This window comes from Cyprinodon tularosa, unplaced genomic scaffold (assembly GCF_016077235.1).
Source record: "Cyprinodon tularosa strain WSP-4 unplaced genomic scaffold, ASM1607723v1 ctg14, whole genome shotgun sequence".
NCBI lineage: Eukaryota > Metazoa > Chordata > Actinopteri > Cyprinodontiformes > Cyprinodontidae > Cyprinodon > Cyprinodon tularosa.
In genome coordinates, this window is record NW_024038220.1 from 705,981 (window position 1) to 730,058 (window position 24,078).

At 35.8% G+C, this 24,078-nt stretch overlaps 1 protein-coding gene across 4 annotated transcripts in view; it reads left to right on the top strand.

Annotated features, from left to right (window-relative positions):
- elfn1a (extracellular leucine-rich repeat and fibronectin type III domain containing 1a) overlaps positions 1-24,078 on the top strand; it is a 93,999-nt gene that overhangs the window by 64,214 nt on the left and 5,707 nt on the right. For 3 of the 4 annotated variants that reach the window (XM_038278235.1, XM_038278234.1, XM_038278236.1), the window contains one exon: positions 1,130-1,220. The exons of the other annotated variant lie outside the window; for it this stretch is intronic. The gene's annotated coding sequence lies outside the window, so the exon portion shown is untranslated. The remainder of the gene's footprint in view (positions 1-1,129; positions 1,221-24,078) is intronic. 4 annotated transcript variants of the gene reach the window in all.

The window sequence follows — 24,078 nt, forward strand, 5'->3', positions numbered from 1 at the left end:
GACATCCCTAATGGACAGATATTTAGACCACACCTTATTTTTGGTGATAATTTGGGAGTGTAAGTGTTAATAAGAGAAAATGAGGGATAAACCTGCCTCCCAAGCCCAATGGAAAAAACGTCCATGGGAACAGGGGCAGCTGCAGAACCGACCCTGCCAAGGACGAAGAGCTTCCAATGCCTGTTCAATGCTGTGAAATGGGTCATTGAAGTACTAAATGGTGTCATTATGATGAGTGATTAAAAGAATACAGCTGAAGACTCCCAAACTACCCTTTTCTCTTGGTTCAGCTGTGTGTTGTCATGGTTCTTTGCAGAAAGGCACCTGCCATAGGCCATTTTAACTATCACCCCTTTCACTAAAATGCAAATAGCAGCCTTGGAAGCTAATTGAATCGCATTTTCTTTTGTCCTCTAATTTAGTGAAAATCTGCAAATTCCCATCACTGATTGGTGAAGATTGGATTTTGCCCAAGCTTCTCATTTGGTACCACATGTCACACACTGTGGATCACAATGGATGAAAGCACCAAAATGTTTTGTTTGAAAGATGCACACTCGAAATACTTTGTTACAATGTGCTTTCAAGACATAAATATGTATGTAGTTTAGAAAATTGCAACCTAAGATTGCAGCGTTCTGTAGAGTCTGTAAACAGATACATAAAAGGATAAAAGATGGCCAAGCAATAAAAAAAATTGTGTTTCATCTCCATTAAGCATATTTGGAAATGCAGAGCATCCATATTTCTATGTGCAAAGCTTTTTTGTTGTCGCTACTTCAGGATCCAATAAAAATGCATGAAATTTGTGCCAAAGTAGTCTCCCCTTGGGCAGTTTATGCATTCTTACTTGCTTTGTGGGAAAGTCATTAACATAATGGAGAAGTGCAGGCTATGTTTGATTAATTAGAAAAACTAACTTTGGTTAACTAAACTGAAACACAGGGTTTTTATTAGCTTACACTTCTCCAATAGTATTTTGTTCAAGAAAGAGAAAGTTATCCATGATCTAAGTTTTTTTGTGAAAATTGTTGTGTTCTGTGGAGATAAATCCTCAACGCTTTTAATTAACATTCCCTGTGAGGAAAAGCAGCATTTAACATGCATCTTTATCAATCTTTCTCTACAGAAACCAGTGAGAGAATTCAGGAAAGATCTACCCTCTACAAGGCTATCAGGGATGTGTTCAATAACTGAGGACTCCAACCCAGATTCCATCAGTAAGTACAGTGCAGGTGTTTAGCACAGCTGCGTATGTGACTTGATTCAGTTGAGGTTCTGCATGAGCAAACGTACCCCTAAGAGGATTACATCTCTAATCCGCTGGTCAATACATATGACAAGAACAGTACAGCGCCAAAGCCCGTCACTCAAAGGATGTGTCATCCTGAGTGTGGACAGCATAAATATCCCTTTTTAGAACCTAAGCTGTGTTCAAGTTCAAAGGTTTTTATTTTCTGGATACAGTTTCAATATAAAGTCTGTCAAAATCCCTATTTTATCAGATTTATCTTTTTAAATTTATGTGATTTTCTTCTTTGTTTGGAGCCTTTGTTAAACATTTTACTCTTTAATAACAAAATAACACCATCTGTCCTGTTCTCAGCACACAAGTGATAAGTTAGGAAATAAACAGAAAAAAACACATTTGAGAATGTTAATTACTTTGTTAAATGGTTACTAATTAGTCATTATCAAATTAGATTTTAATTAATTCTCTAATGATGATTTTTGAGCCACATAAATATGACTCATCCGTTTTTACACATCCACAGTTGTCTGTTTGCCTATTGATTATGATTCGTGCAGAAAACATCTTTTACTTTTCCATTTTTGTTGTGTTGAATGAGCATTCCTGAGATAACTTGCTATACAAAATTGTTTAGAATTCAGGCTTTGCATAGTACTCATCTGAAATATTAAATACATTTAGTTGAAAAGATATGAAAGTGCTGTTTTTAAATAAAGAAATCATTTTTTGTCTTTCCCTCTTTAATCTGTTCAATAAATGGATCCTTTTGCTAAGTGATGTAGGAACAATGACAGAATGAGTGTGTGCAATCTTAACTATTAGTGCTAATTAAGTGGGGCTTAAGATGTGATTTGACCCCATGAATCAGCACTGACTAATTTTCTTGCAATTTATTCTCCCAACTAGTACAACCTTTCAGCTCAGCTGACTCACATATTATTCAGGTGTCATGTAAAAAAAATGCAAAGGGTAGGTGGCCTTTGGCTTCATTAAACCATCTGTCATTGGTTCAACAGAAATCTAAGAGGCTGACTTTTTCTCCAACCAATGATTTTCATGAGCAATTAACTTCTTCAATGACTGTAAAGTGCAAAAAGTAAAAAGAAAAAAAAAACATTATGATTGCAGAACATTACCTTATTTGTGTTGTTACAAACTAAATAAAGTAGTAAGTCTAATAAAAGTCAATTTTTTTAAGTTAAAGATGGCTTTTTTAGCATGTTGTTAAAACAACTTTTTTATTAATTGTTGCACTCTTATCTGACCTAATCTGGGTTCATTAACATTTCTTTAAAATATACACAAAGGTTATAACTTTCACAATAATGTAGAAATGCTCATTTAAAAAGATGTTTCATTTAACTTAAGTTTGAACTCTGTTACCATTACTAATATTAAGACTTTCTCCTCGTTGTCACCGACCTTAGTTCTCAGGAAAAGGTCTTAAAGATATTTTTCACTAAAGTTTGCTTTGCTAGTATTGTTAAAGAAAATGTTCTGTTATGTAACTTTCATCAACCTGGCTGTGTCCTTTCTTACTCTACAGTACTGTATATCCTCTAATGTAACGATTCCCAACCAGGGGTACTCGTACCGCTAGTGGCCCGTGAACTGCATTGCAAGGACTACATGAAAATAATTTATTTCTTAGGTAGTAAAACAAAATAGGGCTGGGATCTGTTTTACTTTGTGGGGACACAATTGGAAAAAAAAACTTTAAGCAAGTTTTTATCAACCAAATAGTCCTTTTTTCTTCTATGTTTGAGTCACCTTCAGCTTTGAGAAACATCAAAACAAGGCAGACGAGCAGACTGGATGTAGAGAACAGTCTTGTATTTGGTGTTTTTCACACCTGAGCTCATCAAAGCAAGCTCAGGTGTCATGAATTTTGAAATCATAGTAAAATAAATGGAGTCAGTCTGACTATAATTTTTGTTCGGTATTTTGTTCCCACTTCCTCAAGTTTATATTTTATTCTTATGTATTTATTTTTGATTCCTTACTAAGTTCCGGGCTACATATTTATGTTGTTGTTTTTTATTTGCGATCGAAAGAATCAAATGGCTAAGAATTAGATGCATATTTTATAATGAAGTATTGCACATTCTAGTCATCAATACTTTTGACTGAGAGGGGTACTCATGGTAAGACAAAATGCCCAAAGGAGTACACAAGTCAAAAAAAGTTGGGAAACATAGCTCTAATGTATTACTTCTTTTTACCACTGTTTAAGAACCATGGATGTAACAGAGCGAGTGGAAAACAACTGGAATTGGGAGGATTATAGAGCCAGACCAGGTGGAGCTGAAAAAGGGGCATAAAATGCAAAGATGAACTAAACTGATGCAACATCATATGAAAACTTTTTGCGTGTCAATTTATTAGACAGAAAGGTGATAAGAATATTGCATTTCTGACCTGCTAGATTTTATGAATTGGGTGTTTTTTTGTTTTTTTTCTTTTTCTTTTCTACCAATTAAAATAGTTTAATTTGAGTCTTAATCAGAAGTCAATTCTCAGTAATGGTGCATTCGTTTAGCTTAAATAATTTGAGTACAAAAAATGTGAGATATGGTTTTAGGATTTGAGAAAATATTGTTTTATTACAGTGCTTTGATTGTTGTCCACTGTTTGCATGACTTTTGTTGTGTTTTTTCATACATTTAGAGTGCATTTTAAAAACTGATTTCAGAAAATTATGAATTCATTATTTATTGGATTGGATAGTGTTGAGGCTGAGTTACAACCAATTTAGCCTCATCATGCTGCATAGTCCAAGCTCTTCCATCAACCTGGATTTCTAATCAATGACACTAGAGAAGAGTTATTTGAATGGATTACTGTAAAGAGCATCATGGATTAGCCTCGGACCCCAAGGGAGTTTTTAAATTGCTCACATAAAGTGATTATAAAACATCTGTATGGTGGACAATTATAGGACTCCTGTCCCGTTAAAGCAATGCAGGCCTTTTCTTGGTGTGTTTGTAATACTACAGCTTTTTAAACCGCATAGGCTGTTGTGTATATCAGTGCCTAAACATAGCTTTAGTTTATAAAGGCATCAACAGTTTTGTTATATGGATAACAATAAATAGTGACAGATTGTAAAGTCAAATCAGCCAGATTTGAACTGATGTTAAAGGTCTCTGATATAAAACATCCTATTTTCTCTGAATGGTAAAATCATATTTAAGTCTTAAGAAAATATACAAAAAAACAAAAATGACGGAAATGTTCATTAAGTGTTAATGCTTGAAGTTTTAGTGCATTTCCCAGAGCTCAACTTATCTACTTATCCTGGCCAGACTTTCATCAGCTTTAATAGTCATCAAGTGATCATTTAGCTCAATAGATGCTGCTTCACAACAAAATATTTTGGTGAGCACCACATCTTTCAGCTTTGTGGACAGTATTTTTATAGCTTATTAGGCTTTGCTGTGCAATGAAGGGGAAGTAAATTTAGTACTTGCTCCATGGTAAAAGTGTGCTTTTGCCATGAACAAAATTTTCTTCACAGAGCGTTACATGTCACTGCAGAAAAAGTGCAAGATTAAACAAAAACTGAAAAAGGTATCTTTTATTCAGTGCATTTGAAGAAAAATTTCCAAAACGGCACTATTGTTTGAAAATAAAATCAAAATGAGCACAATTCTAATTATGCTTTTCATCAACACTGTCCTACTTTGTCAAAGAGAGAGCACCCAGCCTTCTCCTATGTCTCTTCAACATGCTGAGGGAAACAATGGGAGGATTCTTTGGCTGTTGATCATTAGACAATCCCCTTACATCACCAAGGGCAATAATTACTTATTTCCATTTCATACATGGCCATATACAGTATTGCATCACTACACTGCTGAAAGATTCACTTAACATTTTTAAATCAAAGGTCCTGATACTTCAAAGTGTTTATGCTGCAATCCTCATACAGTACTTACCAGAAGGCATCAAAATCAGAAAAAGCTTTATTGCCAATAATATGGTATAAAAATTGCTGATAGGTGCTTCACATAAACATGCATACTGCTGAAATTAATAAATTGGAATATATAATATAAGTTGAAATAAATAATTGCAAGCTGTATAGGATTTTTTAAAGAATAGAGACAATTAGTGTAAAGTTTTGCAAAGAAAGAGCTTAGTGGGAGATATGAAAAGTATAGCCTGCTAAATTACAGGAAATCTTTTCAACATTTTAGAAAAAAGGGAAAGATTATATAAAGGAATCCCTCTGCTCGATTTACAGGTGCTGGTCATAAAATTAGAATATCATGAAAAAGTAGATTGATTTCAGTAATTCCATTTAAAAAGTGAAACTTGTATATTATATTCATACATTACATACAAACTCATATATTTCAGATGTTTATTTTGTTTAATTTTGATGATTACAAATGACAACAAATGAAAATCTCAAATTCATCATATCAGAAAATTAGAATATTACTGAAGACCAATAAAAACAAAGGATTTATAGAAATGTTGGCCAACTGAAAAGTATGAACATGAAAAGTATGAGCATGTACAGCACTCAGTATTTAGTTGGGCCTCCTTTGGCCTGTATTACTGCAGCAATGCGGCGTGGCATGGAGTCGATCAGTCTGTGGCACTGCTCAGGTGTTATGATAGCCCAGGTTGCTCTAATAGTGGCTTTTAGCTCTTCTGAATTGTTGGGTCTGGTGTATTGCATCTTCTTCTTCACAATACCCCATAGATTTTCTATGGGGTTAAGGTCAGGAGAGTTTGCTGGCCAATTAAGAACAGGGATACCATGGTCCTTCAACCAGGTACTGGTAGCTTTGGCACTGTGTGCAGGTGCCAAGTCCTGTTGGAAAATGAAATCTGCATCTCCAAAAAGTTGGTCAGCTGCAGGAAGCATGAAGTGCTCTAAAACTTCCTGGTATGTGGCTGCGTTGACCCTGGACCTCAGAAAACACAATGGACCAACACCAGCAGATGACATGGCACCCCAAACCATCACTGACTGTGGAAACTTTACACTGGACTTCAAGCAACGTGGATGAAGTGCCTCTCTTCTTTTCCTCCAGACTCTGGGACCTTGATTTCCAAAGGAAATGCAAAATTTACTTTCATCAGAGAACATGACTTTGGACCACTCACCAGCAGTCCAGTCCTGTTTCTCTTTAGCCCAGGCAAGACGCTTCTGACGCTGTCTGTGGTTCAAGAGTGGCTTGACACAAGGAATGCGACAGCAGAAACCCATGTCTTTCATACGTCTGTGTGTGGTGGTTCTTGAAGCACTCACTCCAGCTGCAGTCCACTCTTTGTGAATCTCCCCCACATTTTTGAAGGGGTTTTGTTTCACAATCCTCTCCAGGGTGCGGTTATCTCTCTTGCTTGTACACTTTTTTCGACCACATCTTTTCCTTCCCTTCGCCTCTCTATTAATGTGCTTGGACACTGAGCTCTGTGAACAGCCAGCCTCTTTAGCGATGACCTTTTGTGTCTTGCCCTCCTTGTGCAAGGTGTCGATGGTCGTCTTTTGGACAACTGTCAAGTCAGCAGTCTTCCCCATGATTGTGTAGCCTATAGAACTAGACTGAAAGACCATTTAAAGGCTTTTGCAGGTGGTTTGAGTTAATTAGCTGATTAGAGTGTGGCACCAGGGGCCATCAATTTTGAACCTTTTCACAATATTCTAATTTTCTGATATGATGAATTTGAGATTTTCATTTGTTGTCATTTGTAATCATCAAAATTAAACAAAATAAACATCTGAAATATATGAGTTTGTATGCAATGTATGAATATAATATACAAGTTTCACTTTTTAAATGGAATTACTGAAATCAATCTACTTTTTCATGATATTCTAATTTTATGACCAGCACCTGTATAAAGTGACTGAAGTGTGACACGGGGGATTTTGTTGGAACACATAATTTTCTAAACTGATCCATTGTCCCTACTGAAGAAGTACACAAGAAATACCTTTTTTTTTGTTTGTTTGTTTTTATAATTTCAGTGTGAAATTATAAAAAAAAACAACAACTTTAAACCACGGTTGAGGGGTTCTGGTGCCTATCTTCAGCTGTCAATGGGCGAGAGGCAGGCTACACCCTAGACAGGTCGCCAGTCTATCGCTGGGCAACTCAGAGACAAACAGGAAAAACAACCATTCACCCACACACTCACACCAAAGGAGAATTTTGAAAAGTCAATTAACCTAACAGTCATGTTTTTGGCAGTAATCCCTAATAAAATTATTATTTTTATTTTATTTATTTTTTTCGGAGGAAGCTGGAGTACCCGGAGAGAACCCACGCATGCACAGGGAGAACAGGCAAACTCCAGGCCAGGAATCAAACCCTAAACCTTCTTGCAAACCCTAAACCTTCTTGCTGCAAGGCAGGGGTGCTACCCACCATTCATATATTATTACATTACATTATGTATTATTACATAATACATATTAGTGTTTGTTTTGACTGAACAGCACCCTTTTTGCTAAATTAAAATAGTGGCAGAAATTGTAATGATGTTTGTTCCGTCTGAAACCAATCATGGTCTGATTAGACAGCTCTCATCGTACTAAAGGATCGTTATTTTAGAGCTCAATTTTTTACTGACTAGTTCTAGATGTGGTTCTAGATGAGTCTTGAGAAAACCCTTTAAATAACAATGCTTTAAAAAAAAACAAATGCACAGATGTTTCAAAATTAAATTGTTCATAAAAAAAACTGTCCTGGAAACATACATAAATATATGCTAAAATATATTCTACATATTGTATGCACAAAGTGTAGACAATACAAAATTTTGTTTTGGACAGCTTTCAGAACATTTCCATTCCATAAGATGCATCAGTGATAGAATGTAAATAGTGTGCGAGACTGTAAGTAAATTAGTGCTCCTATACCACAATTATTTATAACTGCAATGACAAGCAAGCATGTTAAACAAAAAATAAAATCAAAAAGATGTTTAAAAAATATCCCAACACTTTTGACAGACAGCTGTCAGCCATTTTTATTAAAGACTGCTTAATGACTTTTTTTTATTACACTGCCGATAAAATGCTGTGGCACCTTTTCTATATGACAGCATACCTCTCTCAAATCATGACACCTAGGTTCTCCGCTCTTATTACCTGCCATTCATTTTACGAGGCGGCACAAGACAAGGTCTCTGCTCTCAGTTGGAATATAGGCATTAAATTAAATAAGTGCACAAAGGAACAGTATTAACATTCATGTTTGAATCAGACTTTGAATTGATGTCTTAACTAAAATGAAAGTTATGTGATGTAGCTATAGCTAATTAGAAATAAGAATACATTCTGGGAAAGTGGCTTCTTTATGGGAATGAATTTAAAAAAGGTATTTCTAATTTTTTTTGTTTTTGTTTTAAGACTAATTTGGTGCAAGAGAAGGATTTCATAAAGAGATTCAGACTCGTCCTGCATAGACCCTGTTATCCATATTATAATAACTTATGGAAGACCTGGAAACATAAAGTTGAAATGCACATATGGCAACGTACTAACAGAAAACGTGGTGATCACTGATGCTTATGTTTATAGCCTAAAGAGTAGCATTAGAAAACAGAGGCCAATCATCTTTAAAGTCGATTCTGTGGCATTCTACTGTTGCTTGCACCTATTTAAAGCTACCTTATATGTTTATGTTTAATTTCCCCCATTTGTTTTTAATTTATTTATTTCATCAGAACTTTCCTAGCTCATTTCAATAAGGCTTTTTTTTTCTACCAAAATTATTATTAAAACCAGACAAAAGACTTTCATAAATGAGACTTTAAAACTATTGATATGATCTTGTCTGTAAAGCTATAAGATCTTTGGAATTGAGTGATAAATTACTCATTGTTTATGATGAATTGTAATGAAAACTGTCACGTGTATATGCCTCTCTTGGCATCCTCCCTCTAGTGTAGTGACTTTCATGAGTTTTTTTTTTGGTGTGAAAGATGTCAAGATTGCAGGATATGAGACAGCAGGCCGCTGAAATGAGAAAACCTTCACAGTGTCATTAGATAAACCATTTGCAAATGGCTTATATTATTAGCTCTCAGAGTGTGGTGTTGTATTACCTTTTTGTCAACACTTTTTGGAAATACTTCGAAAAAGGCTTTTTTATGGCTAGCTCGGGTCGCTTCTATTTAAGAAGTGGCCTTAGACTTTTTCCTTATTGTCTCTCTGCCTCCTTTGGGAAAAAGCACTAAAGCCTTTAATTGCACCGTAGAGGATATAAAGATCTCTATCAATGTCTGACTCTTCAACTGGGTGGTGATTTATCTGTGTTGTGGTACAAGCTTAACAACAATTCATTCAAGCATAGTGCTTTGAAAACCTAGTATGGTTAAAGGCATTATTAATCTATTATGTTAAAAAAAAACTGCTGGTGATGTCAGTTGCCATTGATCAGGAAAGGACACATTTTATTTACAGTAAAGCAGTAGTACTATGGTATTTGGCTTTACACAAGCAGGAGAACTTTTGTTCAAATCTCCAAATATGATATCCATATAAGTTCAAACATCCAGAATAGCCAGTGACAACCTACCTATTTAAAAATAAAAAAAAATCTAATTATTTAGGAGTGAAGGGAATTTCATTTTGGGCTTTTACACTTTTACATGATTGCATATCAGCTTTTTTTTTAGTCCTTTCAAAAACAACACTATAATAAAGTATTTCTCAAGCATCACCTTTGTATCTATTGGTCATAGTTGTAAAGCAAATTTAATCACACAAAATACTGCCACATTGTTTTTATGCAGTTTGACCTACTTTCTGATTAATCAATCTAATCAGACTAATTGGGGACACTTATACTGTACAGCAATGACATATCATTTTCAGACAGCCAGTTTGCGCTCCACTAAAAAGACACTCTGTTTCATCTGTATTACTTGATCGAAAGCAGTTTTATGATTTTGTTCTACCTTTATCTCACTCCCCTATCATGATGTTCAGGAGCTAAATATCACAACAACACATTAAGTGAAATTAGGTAGTCATGTGGATATGAACTTTAAAAGGTTTTAAGGAATTTTGCCACTGATGTAGTACCATTGTCTTTGGGATTTTTGCGAGAGATATAGGGCTTGGAATTCATCTAAATGTCATACACTAACCAATTCCCCCAACTATCTCCCTCTATACTGAATGAGAGTGAAATAGCTTCTCTGGGGACAAAAATGATGTGGGTTAACATTGTCAAGGACATTTTTGAAGGGAATATATTAGAGGACAGAACCGGAGGACGACTAAATGGCCACTTGATCGGTGGTCAAATACTAAATGATAAATAAATATAAAAAAAGATAAAAACAAAGGGTAAACTTACGTTTCAGATTTTTATTCAATTGAATCTTATTTTTCCAACATCACATATTGTACAATTTAAACTATTTTTGCTTCTAATAGAAAAGGAATGAAGGGTAACACATGCTGTCCTAAACAAAAACTAAGGCAATGTGCAGTGAAAGTGTTTAGTTGAAAAGGCTAAGAACAGTAGGATCCAGTATTTGAGGCAGACAAACAGATTTGTTGGCATCTAAGGTAGAAACCTCTGCAGAAGGAGACAACAAGTTAGTGACCATGTCTTTTCTGGAGATGGATGATAACAAATGTGTGAGTCACTAACCTGGTCTTACAGTCCAGTCTGAGCCCAGAGGATGGTTCCAGCCGGTTGGCTGCCAAAGCAGTGCAGCGGTTGCCACCCAGAGAGTCCCAGACACAGGTGTATTGGTGGCCAGAGGACAGGCAGAAGATCAGAACCAAACAGACAAAGGAAGGAAGTATAGTCCTGGGGCTGAAGCCAAATCAGATGTGAGTGACGTCAGAAGCCGGAAGTCAGAGGTTGGGTAACAGTTCCAGGCACTGTACGTACACAGACAGGCAGAAATCCGAGAGGAGTCAGAAGACAGGTCAGGCAAACAGATCTGACGGAGACAGGAAGGTTCAGAGGTGGAAAGGCAGAAATTGTTAGGATCAGGCAGTCTAAACACAGGTATGCTAGAAAACTTCTCACCAATGGCTTGAAAATAATCTGGCACTGATGACTGGTCTGAAGGCTGGTTAGACTAGTACAGGTGGATCAGATAAGCAGGTAATGAGAAACTGGGCTGTGCTAAGCACGTGTGTGAAATGAGTAATCAGACTAAACATCAGTGCCAAGATCACGACATTAGAGCCAACTGAGGATTTAAGGGAGTAAAAAGCTCCCCTGTGCAAATAAAAAAAAACTAAACCAGTCACCTGAACTAAAAGATAATTGTGTGATGTACCTTTGCTTAAGAAGGTTTTGGTAGTTTTATCAGGCCAATCATGATATTTTCTACAGTATATACCAAGAACTTTAGTCACTGGCCCAACAGCTGAAGCTATGATCTTGGCCAGCACAATGCATAATTGGATACCTGCAACCTCAACAATGTAAAGCAATACTGTTTTGAAGAGTCAGGAAACATTTCTTTAACAATGCTGGTTGATGATAAGGTCAAACACAACATGAATAATTCAAGGCTTTAAAATGTGTTTCTAAAGTATGGAGCATAAATTTGTCGCTTTGCCTGTTTTTTATAACATACTCATATAATAATGGAGCTTTCTAGCTCATCTAACTAGATAAGGGTATATATTTTATTATGTTTTGATTAGGGATTACTGCCAAAAATTATAGCATATAATAAGAAAGAATAGATATCTTTTGACATTAACCAGTCCCTTATAAAAATATTTATACAAATCATTAGAAATCACCTTATTGATCATTTTAAAGATGGATAAATACAGTAGGTCACTATGTGAGGACTATTTATTTAAATTCAATTCATTCATATCGTGCCACAATAAATTACATTTCAAAGACTTTCATGAAAAAAGAAGCAAAATTTGTCATATTCTTAAATGCAAGACTGATCCTAGTTATTAAACTATGTAATCAAGGTTAATTAACAAAAAAAATCACTGACTTTCTGTATTCACTCCTTCTGGGTCAGCAGTAGCCACACTGGATCAAAATCTGGCTCAGTCTCTGGGGCCACGAGCAAAGACTGAATGGGGGTTGAAAAGGCAAAGCATAAAGACAATAAAGTAAGACATAAGTTCTGGTCAAGAACTAATTTCCATGTCATTGAAAAGTAAAAAGCTAATGGCAGTAGCAGCCCCTTTACTTGCCTCATCCACCTTAAGAGGTACTTAGCTAAACATTACTTAGATCTGGGTTTGTTTAATCTAAGGGACTTCCAAAAAAAGATTTTAAAATTAAAAAAAACAAATCACTGGACTTTGTTTTCCCAGTTTGAAGACTTCCCATCCAGGAAAAGCATTTTCAATTCAAAATGTCTGGATTAGCCTTGAGTTCCAGGCTTTATTGCAAAGCACAATAAAGCCTTGGTATGGTTAAGAAACCATGCAAATTGAACTAAAAAAACCTGGTCCATCCCTAAGTAATAGGGAGTCATTGATGTCATTGGCCTGCCTTTTTTTTTTTTTTAGCTTTTTTGGAATTACTATGACCTGGATGACTGAGAATCTTCACTGTTATCTATAGGACACAACATCCCTTCACATTTATTCTTAAACAAATGTTTTAATTTCTTGCAACTATGTTCATGAAAGGAATTGTCCCATTTATGGATCTTTAATGTTCTGCTGAGGTCTTTTTTTATGCTACTCTGAATTTGAACAGTAGAATGGTTATTAGAACAGTAGACCGGTTAAATCTTGACTACATCCAACCATCAACCTGACACTCCGGATGTATCCCCTGATCTGTATTAATCTAAATGTATTATGTCAAAATCAAAAACATTCAGGCACAATTTCATTATCGAGGTAAAGCTATCACACAAGGCGGTTCTTTCCATTTGCCTCCATGGAGTTTCCCTTCACTTCCGAGCTTACTGCAAATGGATCAAACAGCAATACAAGCCAGGCTTTCCTGATATCCTTGCTAGAACCAATTGATTTTCCCCTCACCTTGCCCAACGGTATAAGCTTTTTTTTCTTTTTTTTTTAGTAGGAAGAGCAGTTTCAAACTCAAATACCATGATCTTATTGCCCACAAGAACAATCAACCTATACACCTGTGTGAGAATGATGTATCTGCTTAATTATAGTGTCATGTTTCTACATTCTTTTATTAAATGCCTAATTCCATGATAAATGACTAAGAAATAAGTAAGCATATACATTTCTATGATTAACCTAAATCTGAGTAAATTTAGAAACTGCTAAATTATCAGTAAACTTAACTTACTTACAAATCTCATCTAACCCCGACATTTTCTTTTGGGCTGCTAATCTCAAAGTGATAATGTGGTCTTCCTAAATGTGTCAGGTAGCCCCGCTGGGTCAGACAGATCTACACATAAATGCTCGTGTTCACAGCCTTTCAATCAGAACTCGGAGGGATGCTGAGCTGTCAGTCAGAAGTGCGGTCCTGCAGTCCGGTTTAATTGAATTAGCTCCAGTCTCTCCCTGAAGGTTAATTGGTGGTGAAACCTTGCCTGAACGTGGCAAAGTAATTGACAAAGATAAGGATGGCCGTCTTATCACAATTTTTTGTCAGCATGCATGAACTTTATCAGTTTCCTAACAATTAGACATTGAAACTATAGAGAGAATACTGTCTTAACATTGTTCACAGTGCAGTATAAATTCTCTCAGAGTGAGGTTTCGCCATCTTTACAGCATGGCCAGGCATACACAGGAGCTCCCACCTTTATTTAATATGTCATGAATCAGCAGCTACAGACGTGGCTGGCAGACACTTTGGCTTGGAGGGCAAAATATCGTGGCCCGTTGATAGTCAGTTGATGGCCTGGAAAATTGCATTTAAACCTTCAGGTGTTATTCTAAGTTGTAGCTTACTCTCAAACATACCGAATTAAATTAAACTCCACTTTCCTCCTGTCTCTTTGATAAATGCGCTCTACATTCCAGTTGCACCCCCTGTTCAGTATGCATCCTGTTAAGCTGAAGTGTTATGGTTTTATTATAGAATGTCACTCTTTAAGTCAACAGAGATCACCACAAAAGTGAAAGAGAAGGTGCTGCAGAGGGCCATGCAGGATGGACTTATCTTCTTTCTGGTTTTCTGCTAACGATGGCAGTGAGCTACTTTAATTCTCCTTCAGGGTTTCACTGATGCATCTTTTTCAATCAGTGCACCACGATTCAGTGCCATTCTCCATGGCTTATCATCTTCATAAGAGGTGTCACCTAAAGTCGAGCCTTTAGTTTTTAATGAGATTTTCTAGCTCTCGTCTATGCTTAAATCGCACTAAGTCGTGAGCCTGCTGAAGGACTCTTAATACAATGAAGAACAATAAAGGCAGATATAAGGAATTTACAAGAGACGGCAGGGCAGTAAGTCATTTAAAGTTTTACAAAGTATGACACATGCATGGAATACAAAGTATGGTGAAGAAGACCAGGAGACAATTTCAAATTCAGACTGCCTCAGGATATATTTGTATCAGCCAAATCTTAGCCCTCAAGGTCTCAATTATCTAAAAAGACCTGTTCCCTGACATTTAACACGAATGTATAATAAGCATTAATTGAGATCTAACAACTTTTCTGCAATGCTTATTATCTAGATACTAATTTGATGTTGATTGCCTTAAAAATGCACTAATTGGCAGCTGAAATATTTGAGAATCTGTATTTATTTAATGATTTTAGGAAATACCTTAAGAAAAGAAGACATTATAATGTCTTCTTTATTATTTTAGATAATTATGTTCATAATAGCATTATAAATTACAAGGTATAATGCAAAAAATGTAAAACTTAGGAAAGCAAGCACTTTTTCAAAATTTAAATAAAATTTTACGGTCCATAGATTTATAAAAGGGACTTCATCCAAACTGGATAAAAAAATTATAAACTGTCATTAAATGTTGGTGTGATAAATGCATGTAAAGAGATTCCAAGTGGAAGATAAATCTGATGTTAGGATTGGTGGAAAAAAATATTTAAAAATGACTTAAAACCTGAAAGCAGAGAGGCAAAACTCTCTTTTACAGCTGTTGGTTGCTTTATCACTGCAGTGGGAAGGTTTACACTCGGTAGAGCTGCCTCCCAGTACAATTGTACCAACCATGCATAATTTTTTGTTTAATTTTTGTAGACCTACAGTACGTACAAACTGTCTTTCTCCAGCACTGTTAAGGCTCTCTGCGTTTAAGGTTCATTATTTTTTCTGTGATAACTCTAAGTTACTCTGACTGTCCAGAAGCACCCTAAACACACTTTCTACTGCTAAACTTCTCTACTGTGTAGCTTTTGTGTTGTCATGGCTTTTACTTCTGGTAGTAAAGGGTAGCTAGCCTTGATTATCACTAGCTTAGCTCCATTATGGCTTTTGTCTCCCCTGACTCTTTTCCATCTCTTGACCCAGATGACTGGGTCAATTATAGACTTATATCTAATCTTCCTTTTGTATCTAAAATGTTTGAGAAAACTGTTGCTTAACAAGTTTGTGACCATAAGGAAATTTTGTTTGAGTCAGGTTTTAGAGCTCATCCTACCACTGAAGCAGCACTGGTAAAAGTCACAAATGATATTCTCATGGCCTCGTGTGCAATATTTGACACAGTTAATCATAATATTATTATAAATAGAGTTGAACATTTTGTAAGAATTAAGGGAAATACACAAGGCTGGTTTAAATCTTATTTGTCTGATAGTTTTCACAGGGTCACCTGTGGAGTACCACATGGGATCAGTGCTTGGGCCACTTCTCTTTACTATATATATGCTCCCAATTGTTATATTATCAGACAGCAAGGCTTAATTTTCACTGTTATGTTGATGATTCTCAGCTTTATCTGTCGATAATTCCTAAAGAAACTAACTCATTACATAGATTACACTTTCTACTTTTTATCACAGCAAAAAAATTCTTGTCTTTTGGTCAGTCTCTGAAAAAGAAGCGGATTAGACAATCATATAGTTTGGATGGGATTTAATTGATTTAAAGAAAATATGGTTATTTTTTATGAAGAATCACATTTAAATGACTAAAAACTTTTCATATTAGAAATTTTGCAAAAAATGTGACATATTTTGTCCAGGGGTTGTGTTGAGAAATCAGTTTATGCATTTGTTACTTCAAGGCTGGACTATTGTAACTCTTTACCATCAGAAAGCCCACAAACTGTATTTAAAAGCCTTCAGCTGTTCCAAATGCATACCTTCTATGGCTTCCTGTTGGATCCAGAATATAATTTCCCATATAAAGCCCTAAATAACAAAGCCCCTCTTAGATCAGTGATCTTATTTTTCCTCACATTTCTAACAGTTTAAACTTATATTTAAAAACAGAATGATGTTCGCTCAGTATCTGTGTGAGTAGAGAGGTAGGTGGAGGTAGAGCATTAACAGCCCAATCTCGCGGGAAATAATTTCAATCTGAGCATATGTTTCTCCTTGGCTCTGCCTTGGTCCTACAGTGGCTCTACCTTTCTCACAACTTATCCAAAATAGGCAGTTATCCTGAACTACTTTCTATTTTTATGCTGCTGTATGTTTAGGCTACTGGATGACAAAGAAACCACTTTTCCTCATCTTGATTCATTCTATTTATATTCTCCCATTCTGCAGTATTTGTTCCAGTTATAATGTTATGTTCTCCCTGTTATGTTTTCCCTGTCATAGTAGCTTCATCTGGGCTGTATCTGCTTGCTTTTTAGTCAAAACAATTGCATCTGAGCTCTGGCTTAAGGTTTCATGCGTGAAAGTCTGTTCTATGGCAGTTTCCAATCTTTTCCAGCACCTAACTGGTTTTCATCCAGAACTGACCCTAACCTTATTGAAGAAAAGCATCACCACAGCACAGTGCTGTAACCCTCAAGAATACATAATAATAATATGTGGAATAAATAGTTCTCCTTAAATAGTAAATTGCCCAAATGTTCAATTTACAGCTCACGTAGCCAAAGCACCTTTTAGATATGTCCTTTGGATGGTTTGTGGCTACCTTTTCAGAGCTTTATCCATTAAGCTTTATCAAAACAATTTAAGTTTTCCTAACCTAACCATGCTCCTAACTTCAACATAATTTTACATTTTGCATGTAATGTGGCTTTTGTTCTTCATTTTGGTCTTTATACACTATAAATGAATCATTGTTTAAATTACATATTAATTTAATTTGTGGCACAGCGCTTCATTCATGGAAAACTTTGAGAAATAAAAATAAACAGCACTGTCTGTAGACCAAACAAGATGTGTGACGCCTCTCTAGACCTCCACTCCACCTGGTCTGGCTCATAAACAAGAGACTGAAAAACGGCACAGAAAAATAGTGTGTGATGACATATATTTTAACTAAAAATGTGCCTTTACTTTTTCATGTCATTGTTTTCAGTTAGTTCAATGTAAAATTAATGAAAAGAAATTTTAAAAAACACATTCACTAGTTTTATAGTAGTGTAATACAAGTAATCATATAAAACACACTAAGGTTTGTGCTTGAATATGTAAGTGTGGAAATGTTTTAGGATTAATATTTTCAGAGATGATGTATGACATGTGAAAGTGGAAAACATGGAAGGCTTCATCTAAAACTACCAGGCCCTCTGAGGACTTGGTGGTGCCTGTGTACAGCAGCCACACTTTTATAAGTAAGCCTCAGGGCAGTTATGGCTACAATATGGCTCACAACCTTCAGTGTGTGAATGTGTGCATGAATGAATGAATGTAGTGTAAAGTGCTTTGGGGTCCTTGGACTTGATAAAGTGCTATACAAGCACAGGACATTTACCATTTACCATTACATAAGGGCTGCATCCTTGTAAAACATGCCAGCAAAATCAAATGGGAAGTATCATAAAAGTTTAGCTTATTAATCTGTGCATTTTAAGTTGTAGACGATAAATCAAAATGATGCTGACAACTGCAATTATCCGCATTAAAAATGCAGAGCAAGCCTTGCTAAACCATTAATCTAAAGATTGAGGCAAGGAAACATTAAAACCAATGTGCTACACTTATTTTTTAGAACAAATACGTAACAGAAATAAAGGCTTTAATCACAAACTTAAAAACCACGAAAAAGGTTAGTAGGCCTTTGATAAGCAAAATATTTAAGTTAGTTGTAATTATATAGAGTAGCTTGAGAAACATCTCTATCAAAACTATCAAGAGTTGATGTATTATCTGTAAGTTTTACATAGTAATGTTTATGAACAAAAAATAAACAATTTTATTCTTATCAGCATGATTTCCAATTCTAAAAGGCATACAGCACTCACAAAGGACATACTTTATTTTTTTTATTTTATACTGGCCCATAAGTTAATAATTCAGAGCTCAATCTCAATTTTTTGCCCTTTTCAACAATAGGTAAGAAATTTCCGAGTTTTGAGTTTGTGAGCCTCACAAGTAAAAAATCTTCATAAACTGAGGTTTTGAAATATAACTTTAGAGGCAATGTTAACCTAAAAAAGTTATAAAGAATTCCTGTTCATGGATTTTGAGTTGCTTCTCACACAGACATTTAGAAGGTGTTTTAATTTTGAACTATAAGAATTAAGTCTTAATCTAAGAAAAAACATATACTTTTTTGCTTTCATATGACAGATAGGAGTATTTTAACCTTATCTAATAATAAAAATTAGAAGAAGAACAATTGAATATTTTCCTAGTAAACTTCCAGAGTAATTAAAGCATCATCTGTTATCCTCTCACATACGTGATCCTCTTCCTCCGCTCTCTAAGCAATTCAATGTTTTCCTGCCCCAAGAGAAATCCTTCCATTTCAACTCAATTGATTTCTCTATTCTAGTTTCCCATCTCTAACTTTTTTTTCATTCCGAGTAAGAAGTGCATGCATTGTCAATGACATCAAATAAAGGGCAGTCATTGGTATGGATGAGGAGGATCCTTCGAGATTGAGGCACCTTCACTGTCACAAAAGTGAAAGATAGGAAGCCAAGGGAGAAACAAGAAAAAGCAGCGCCTTTAACAGTGAAAACAGATTCTTTGATATAATGCTTTTTTAGACACTTGCAGACAGGAAAGAGGAATTGTGGTTTGGTATGCAGAGTGAATGTTTTGGACAGGCTCATTGAGAAAAAAAAAGGAGTGAACTGACAGGCAGAGATAGCTAGGCAGTGCAGTGCTGTTTATTGCATACACTAAACTCTTTGTTGGGAGGGTGGGCAGAGATTTTAATATGTTTTCTATGTGTGGTGTTCTTGAGCAACTGACAAAGTTGCCCTGACAATGTGACTAGATCAGCAAAACTCAGGGTCTGGGGAAGAGAGGACATACCGGTACATTAAATTCCAGTTTTCTAAATGTATATTTGGGTCTCTGAAAGTCATGACAAACTTTATCTAAGACATTTTAAAGTTTTGGTTTACTATCCATCTATTTGCTATATTGTCTAAACCTCTCTATGCTTTGTTAAAGGTCTGGGATGCCGCTTTTTGTCTTCAACAGTTATTGGGCGAGAGGTAGATACACCTAAGACAGGTTGCTATTTAACAGGGAAACAATGACATATGCAGAGAATAAACTGCCATGTGGTCACTCTTACTCATAAGGGTAAATTAGAGATAAGAAAAAGGAGAACATTCAAACTCCATGCAAAAAAAGCCCTGGCCTGGATCAAAACCAAATAACTTCTTGTTGCAAGGCAACAGCCACTGGGCAACCAAAAATAACTTATATTGCTCCTCAAATCACAGTTCTTTCGTTTTTAGTACAAAGTTCAGACATTTCATAAAAAAACTAAAAAGCTGTAATTTAATGCCCATTTTTTATGAAAGTTGAGCAAATGATTTACTGTACCATCTCTCTATTATGAACCCATCTATGACTAAAGCAGAAATATAGACTACCCTGTTTGAGTCTCTTCATTTTGAGCAGCAGTGCTTCAATAGGTTATCCACAGAAGGGGGAAAGAAAAGAAAAGGCTTCATTACTGAGCACATAGGACCTTAATGGAAAAGAGTCTGTGAAATGGCTGCCTGTGTGTGATGGGGGCATACACTCAGCTCTAATGCCTTGGGTGTTCTGGCCTGCTGCACTAAGGCCTCACACTGGACCATACGGATTGCTGCTATTATGGAAAGTGGGTCTGCAGTGGCAAATAGACATAAGCTTTCACAAGGCAACATGCACACTCTGTCCCTCTGGCCCTTTTTGTGATCTCACCACTGACTTTGGTGTAATTTGCATAAAACTGAAGCCCTGAAAATTAAATTTATGTAGCTAGTTGTTTTGTTTATCCCTGAACAACTTAAGACTTCAGGCATTGTTCCTGTTGCTATTTGCTTTGTCTTTCTTAGCTCCCAAGCCGGAGGAGTTACATATCTTATCAAATCCAACAGTACATTTTATCTTTTCCCACCCAAATGATACAGTTTTACCAGTCAGTGTTAGCAAGGAGGTGTGTTTTACTCTAACCTTACATAGGGGAACTATTCTCTGTCTAATTTGTGCAACAGTTTAAGCAGTAATACAGTGAGTCACTTACGAGTGAGTCACTGTGGACAAACAAAACAGCCAATGCATTCTAAATGAGGGGGAGGTGGGAAAGTTCTCAGGTTTAACTTAAACTTCCATTTAATGGCTAAAAGCATGTTACCACGCTGTGAGCAAGCGGAGGCCAGGTCAGATGAGCTCAATCTCTGCCATGCTGTATTTGCAATAAAGGTCATAGACTGAGGAACAGTAACAAGGCCCCTTTTTTCTTTAGAATATCTTTTTGCTTGGCTAGATATTCTGCAGAGCTGTATTTTTCATATTCATTTCATGGAACATTTGATTTGGAACCTCTTTCCTCTCAGGGGTTTTGAGAATGTTTTTTCTTCAGTGCTCCTGTGCCACTGCTCTTTTGTCATCATGAAGGTGGTTTTATAATGGCAGCCTTTGGCAGTCTGTTGCAGTATTCATGGCACCATTTATTGCTGCACTTTAACTGTACTCGAAAAGCTGACCAGGGCTTTTACTTGATTATCTAAGCATCGTCGCTGATAATTTCCTAACACTGTGTGAACTAAGGAGAACTGAACTTTGAAAAAAAAAATTGTAAGCATAAGAGCTGCTTGTCTTTTTTTTGGCATTTTAAATAGAAATTTGACCATTAAAGGAAAAGCGAGGCTTGCATGATTACAACTAACAACTACTAGTAACTAAACAGCCTCAGGCCATACTTTAAGTGAGGATTATGAAATTTGGTTCACATGTAAAACCCAACAGATGCAGAAAAAAGTCTCTTGGAGCCTTGGTCTAAACCCCACAGGAAGTTGGCCATTTTGGATCAAAGATGCCATTTTCTGTTAGCTGAAAAAATTTAAGTGAAGACATATAAAGATACATTTTCTCCCTTGTAACCCACAGTAAAACACATCATTATTGTTTTATAATTTGCAACATTGTCTAGGCCCCTTAAAATCTACAATCAAATAAGATGTAGCCTACTTGCTCGATATTATTTTAAATCTTTATTGAAAATATTATCATTGCCATTATTGTTGCTATTATGGTTATATGGCCACGACTGACACTGGTCTAAGTGAATCATTCAACTTTCCTCTATTATTTTGTTTTCTTATTATTTTATCTTTTATTGGGCTGGTAAAATAGTTCTGTATTAAAGTTGAAAGAGAACTGGATAACAGGGTGTATATTTATTCAAATATTATCTTTATAACTTTGAACATGGCCTATCTCCAGAATATTTCCTTTTGCAGCAAAGAAATGTGTGGGCCCTTGCCTGGTCAGTCATAGAATGGGTAGACTTTCATTTTGATTGATAAAACAGACTAATTACCTATACATATATAGTGTAACATTGTCAATAGGCTGTCTTTAATGTTCTTTGCCATGTCTGGGCTGTGATGATAGGGACATGTATTTCTGACCTGCCATAGCCATGCTGCTTGGTCCAGTGTTTTCCCTGGTCTGACTCGCTCTAAAGGGTCTTGGCCCCTCCAAATACATTTAGTTCATTTTACACATCCTTTACAATCATTCTCTTCTCCAATTATCTGTTTCTTTGTCTTTTTGACATCTTCGGGAATTGAAAACACTAATTTTTTCCCCCCTATTTTCAAAGTGGGTGGAGACTGTCATTTTCCCCTGCTTGCCATTGACTGTACCACCTGCAGTAGCTAGAGTGGCAATGAGACAGCAAAAAAGCTGTAAAGAAAAAAAATGCAACCTGTGTGGACACAGCATTAACCTTAACACCAGCCATTCAAGAATCCTAAACTTTGTAATTGCTACATAGCCCTTCATTACAAATTTATACTTTTGGTTTCACTTAGTTTTGTTCCATTTGAGACTGATTAAACCTCTTTTGCATTACTAGTGTTGTGCCTGCATTGTAGTTTTTATTCACATTAAAGACAATGACACATGTTCAGACATTAGACTTCATAGCAACAGCAATTTTAATAGATAAAGATAAACATTACAGTTGTTTGCTGACATTAGCTGGTGTACATCCAACTGATGTTGTTGTACTGTAACTGGTTTTATAATATCTTATGTTTTATTTTAGGTTTGCTTTCATATGTTTTAACAATGCTGTATTGGAATCATGTTAACAAAGCATCTTGAATTTTGTACATATGGATGCTGGAAGCTTTCAGAGAATGTCAGACTGCAGAATATGCTTCTTGTAAAAATATAGCCCATTCTCTTGAAGAAAGCATGGATGGTGCCACATGACACTGACAAAAGCACTAGCTATGTTTATATACGTAGAATTTAAGAGGCAATATATTAAGATTTGGAAACAAAAAAAAATTGGTTAATACTATTTATATGGGCATATGTAATCTGAATAAAATGGCCAATCGGACTAAAAGTGTGTCATGTAAACATCACAGTTGGAGCATTCTGACATATCATCTAGCTACTCAAGGTGAAAATACATTACAATAATGACTCGTTCAGAATAACTTGATCCTGAGGAGCATTTAAATGGATGTTGATCACATTGTCATTTAGTATACAACAATCCTCTCAGTCAGACATTTACATTTTCATTAAGACATTGCTGAATCTGATCAGAATAGTTCGACTAGAATGTCTACACCACAAATAATTTCACTAATCGGCCATTTATTCGGATTACTTATGTAAATGTAAACATAGTTATTGAGAAGAAGCACTACTATAGTTTCCTTACACCAATGTCTGGCTTTATTCTTACAGACCACAATTTTTAGCAAGTAGTTAAAAGTTTAAACTGGTATTGTTGTGCATCTTTTATGGTTTAACATAAACTTCAAGAACACATCTGTAATTAACTGTAATTAACTCAAAACACTGTCAATGGTCCTTTGTGCCTCTGGATTCTCAATCTCTGTCCATGCACAAAAAAAACAAAAAAATTTCCACAAATGGCTAAGAAATTAGGTGCGTCAATTCAAGAGAATCACATAAACAGCTGTGGCAGGTATGTTAGGCCTGCTGGTGATGCTTTGACAATGCCACAAAAAATTTGAAAAATCCTAGCCATGTGCAGGGAGGTTGTGTGAAGTAGACGGAGCAACATGGAGCAGGATCATATACAAAAATGTATGCATGTTCAGTGTGACCTTTATGTCTTTTGGTAGGGGACATGCTATGTGGAGTAGGTTCTCTAAAAGGGAAGAATCACAGGAAACTATTAACAACCATAAAAAAGCTCTTATATATGTACAGCAAGCAGTACCACGGTTGTTTTTATTTGTGACAGCTAGGCTAATGCAACTTACAGTACAGTAAAAGATGGAGGTTCAATGTCACCTTTTCAGAAAATATATATTCCAAAAAAAAAAAAAACGCAGAAAACACATGTAAACAACAAATCTGTCATTTTGAC